The sequence below is a fragment of the Aegilops tauschii genome, chromosome 6, assembly GCF_002575655.3.
Source record: "Aegilops tauschii subsp. strangulata cultivar AL8/78 chromosome 6, Aet v6.0, whole genome shotgun sequence".
Taxonomy (NCBI): Eukaryota; Viridiplantae; Streptophyta; class Magnoliopsida; order Poales; family Poaceae; genus Aegilops; species Aegilops tauschii.
Window position 1 is genome coordinate 304,490,196 of NC_053040.3, and position 4,564 is coordinate 304,494,759.

At 43.7% G+C, this 4,564-nt stretch overlaps 1 non-coding gene across 1 annotated transcript; it reads left to right on the forward strand.

Moving 5' to 3' along the window:
- The first annotated feature begins 711 nt into the window (after positions 1-711).
- TRNAS-AGA (transfer RNA serine (anticodon AGA)) lies at positions 712-793 on the forward strand. The gene has a single exon. It is a non-coding gene; the product is annotated as a tRNA-Ser (tRNA).
- The last annotated feature ends 3,771 nt before the right edge of the window (positions 794-4,564 follow it).

The following is a 4,564-nucleotide window of genomic DNA, read 5'->3' on the forward strand; positions in this document are numbered from 1 at the left end:
TAACTAACATCCAAGATTCCTAGGAGGAATAGAGTTTGGAGGGATTCATAATTGCAAGTGACACATAAAATAAACAATGCACATTATGTCACAACGTTGCCGTGATTAGCATTTATTTCCATGAATTAGTAGGACTATTTTTCACAGCAATTGACCTCAGATTTACACGCATTTTGAGCATAGTGAACCACATGCAATTTTCTCTCATAACTATACCAATTTCTGAATTAAACCACCGAACATCATATATTACGCCCTAGAAATATCTAATCAACCACAAAATATATTTATTTCTTGCGGAAAACCACAAAATACATTAGAAATAGCAGATTCATCAACATATGTACGAAATAAAAGATTTTTGTTCATGATTGAGGGATAACATCACTGGATTGCAGCAAAATAAGTTGCTCATTACAAACATACACATCTTTGAAGAAATAACCCACTGATTTTTTTTTTTGAGAACAATAACCCACTGATTTCTTGCAGGAAGAGATACCTAGATCTTGATTTTTAGTGAGCACCACATCGCGCAAACAATTGCCACCAAAAAGTTCACAAAAGGATCGATTGGTTCCATACAAAATGTTGGTTCATAAATGCTATCACTGCAATGCTACGTGCTAAAAAAAGGGCCCAACCCTTGACCCGTGCTTACGTATTCCTTCTGACCAAAGAGAGAGAGTACTGCACTTACACAAAACCAAAGTGGTCGTGCCGGAGTGGTTATCGGGCATGACTAGAAATCATGTGGGCTCTGCCCGCGCAGGTTCGAATCCTGCCGACCACGATTTTTTTCCATTTTTACCAAAACATCCCCTGCATTGACCTTTTTTCCCTGGCATTTCCATGTTCCACGGTTGTAACGCTGGTCAGCGGCCCGGCCAAAACTTTACAACCTGTAATCTAAAACGGACGAGGATCATAAATGTACTCCTTTAATTTGCTCAATGCAAATGATATATCGTGGAAGTAAGCAAGGATAGATATCGTCCCTGGTCAATTAATGGTGAATAAATCGACCCAATCGAAAAATCACTCTAACACCACCCCCAAAAGCATTGTATAAAGGGCCCCAAACTGAGCAACGAGTGGCAAGATCAGGAGTAGTGAACTGAGAAGCCGATTTCCATCTGCTTTGATCTTCGTTTACGGGGGTAGAGTACTCCTGAATCCTGATGGCGCAGCAGCGGGGTGGCTCCAGCAGCGGGCAACCAAGCCGTTCATCGTGCGTACATCACTAGCCCTCACACCACAGAGGATCACAGTGTGTTTGTCTCTAAATCTGTTTTCGTTATCTTTTTTGACGAGGAAGGCCGTAAGATCACTGTTTTTTTGTGAATCTCGTCATCTTTGTGCGATCATCTAATTCTGTTTTCGTTATTCTCTGGAGGAAGGCCGTAAGATCACTGTTCTTTATTTATATTGTGTGCATTTCGTTATCTTTGTGAGAGGAAGGCACGATTCACAGTTCTACTTGCTATGGATACATATTGCGTGCTCAGATCTGCTTATTTTGGATGGTTTTGGTGGTGATCGTGCGCGCGTTTGATGCAGGAACGCGCTCGCGGGGGGCGCTGACAGGACGCGCTCGTGTTACGGGTGGGCGTTCGATTGCCTGCACCTGTGGATGCAGCCCGCCGTGGTGCCGCCGCCGCCGGCTGCGGCGGCCGCGGATGAGAGGCCGCGCTGCTGGTCTTCTCCCAAGGCCGCGGCGTTGGCGTTCGCGAGGCTTTTGTGCCTCTGCGCCCCTGCGTGCTCCTACGAGGCCGTCCTGCTGGGCGTCCACGTCGACGTTGCGCCGCCCGTGCCGAGGAGGAGGGGGTGGAGGAGGAGGAGGTATGCTGGCGGTATGCCTGCTTCGGTGCCGCCGTCGTACAGAGGGTCGGTGGTGCGGCACGCGCTGGTGCGGCGGATCATGCTGGAGGAGCTGGCCACGCGCCAGCGCGAGCAGATGGAGGCGCTGCACGTCGGGTTCCTACGCTCCAAAGAGATGTGGCAGCCGCCAGGGTGCAGTCGGCTTCGACGGATGTCACTGCCAACAGATGCCGCTAGCTGAAGACGGAGCAGGGGCGAATGGTTTCAAGGCACAGCCGGACTACTTGGCTACATCACATTTAGTCTTTCTGTTTCTTGGTCGCGACTAGTAAGTGACCAACTATGCGGGTTTTATTTTCAAGAAAACGTACGATCTATTCATCTTCAATCGTGGTAGTACAATAAACATCAAAATAATAAAAATTGTTATGGATGCGATATCCAGTTCGAGATGGGAAGTTTAGAAAGAAATTGTGAGCAATGCCAAACAAAGTGTTATTGACGTCCTAAAATATTTGGTTTGCGATGTTAGTTATTTCTATAAGAAATTCGGATTACTGAACCAGCCGTTACAAGGGTTGAGATATCTACTTTGATGTTAATTATCGCTGAAGAATTTTTTTCAGGAAATAAATTTGTCTTGTTAGAGGTATAAGATATTGTGTACAATGTCTGTTATTGCATAACGAAACCGGGAGTAACGGCCGATACATATTTAAGGATTGAATCGAGAGCTGGAGCAATGGAATGGTGGGTGACTCATCATCTTGCGATGTCATGTTTAGTTCATGCCAATTAGTGAACTATAAAACATAAATTATACAAATACATTAATTTTTTGTTGTGCGATCCTTTTATTTGATAAAAGTGGTGATCATATTGGCAAAACAGTAAGTGCGCCCAGTGTGATTTTCGCATTAAGCATCTAGAATAGAACATGTTGGATGAAGGACTGCTTAATCAGTATTGAAATGAACCCACCATGAAGAAGAGGGGATAATGTTGATGGCTTGAATACCATCCTGTAAAAGTTGTAGTAGCTGCTCATCCAATTTCTAGGCAATATCTCCGGTAGGCCCTAGCATTATGTTCACTTGCCTAAGCGTTTTCCTCCTCAATGAGAGACTGCCCAGGCGACTATGATTCCCTGCCTCCTGTCGGTGCTGCCATTGATTTGCCTCATCTCCTACGGCCTTAGAACCATGGAGGCGCAGTGGACCCTGGCCCTTACCGGCGGGAGGGCTCCTGCTCCCTTTTTAGGTGTTTTTAGTTTCTTTAGGGTTTTTGTCCTGCTCAGAAAGATGAGGCGGCGGCGGCCCCCTAAAGATGGAATATGGTTATTCCCGCCTAGCCCCCGTCCCGACAGTGCATCTATAATCATCAGAGGGCGTGTGAAGATGTGTCTCCGGTGGATCTTGTGGGATCCAATCGGTGTTTGTATTCGGTGGATCTGCTTGGATCCGGTCTTCGTTCATCTGCGTTTGAGTGCCTACATGTTGGATCCTTTTGCTCTACGCTTCACTACATGTTGGTTCTTTGGGGCTTAGCACGACGACTTCCCTACTTTCTACTACGACAAAGTTTGCCCGTCCCCGGTGAAGGAGGGGCAATGACGGGGGCGTGCCTTTGGCTCTCTCCGGTACTTGTAGTCATCACTGGGTGGTCTACAGACATGGATGAAATTTATATTGCTTGTCTTATTGTACTATCGTGATGTTTAATGAATAGATCGGAAGCCCCCCTCCGCCTCAATAGAAAGAAGAAGAGAATAAATTATGCAACATTGATTAGTGTAGACATGGTTTAAGATGATGATGTAAGTGACTAACTCTTGATGATGCGTGACAATCCATCTGAAGGACATATGCATCTCTTTGGGAGGTTATTTGATATTTTTGTTTGGTAAGTACCTCACATGGGGAGAAGGGGGAGGGTTAGTGTTTGTGATGTTGGACAGAATAGGGCTTGAGAGGATATATATATGTTATTGTTGATGATGTGGGGTACTTGAGTGATGTAGAAGAGAATTTTGAGTCACTAGCTGGTGTTCCAAGGGTAGAAGGTATGAATTATGCATTTCGAAGGTGGGATATCATTTTGGACGTGAGTTACTTTGAAGGAAAATGTGAGCAAAGTTAAACATGTTATTTTACATGGTTCGAATATTTGGTGCAATGTTTGCAATTTCCAACAGAAAAAACTAGTAATTAACCAAACATTACAAGGCTTGAGATATCTAGTTTTAGGTCAATTATTACTAGAGATTCTTGTTAGATTCAAACTTTTCCTTATTAGGGTCATGAGATGTTTAGTGCGATATCAATCATTCATAAAGAAACCACAAGTAATGGTCCATATCTGTTTTTAGGATTTAATTGTTGGTTTGATACAAATAGTTGCGCATTCGAATGGTGGGTGACTCATCATTTAGGGTTTCCATGTTTAGTGGCATGATAATTATGTATTGTGGAAGGGGAAAACAAAACATAAATTATTGCAATACGTAATCTTTATCACATAACATGTAACATTGAATTCTCGTTGTGCATTTTTATTGATATAAGTGGCGACCATATTAGCAAAAATAGTAAGTGAGTTCATTGTGATTTAAGTAACTAAGCATCTAGAATCATATCGGAGTGAACCATATCGGAGTGAACCAATATGGATAATAAGGTAAGGTGGTGGCCTAAAAAGCCATCAACAAAGTAGAGATTGGGTCTAGACATGTTTGAAGATGATG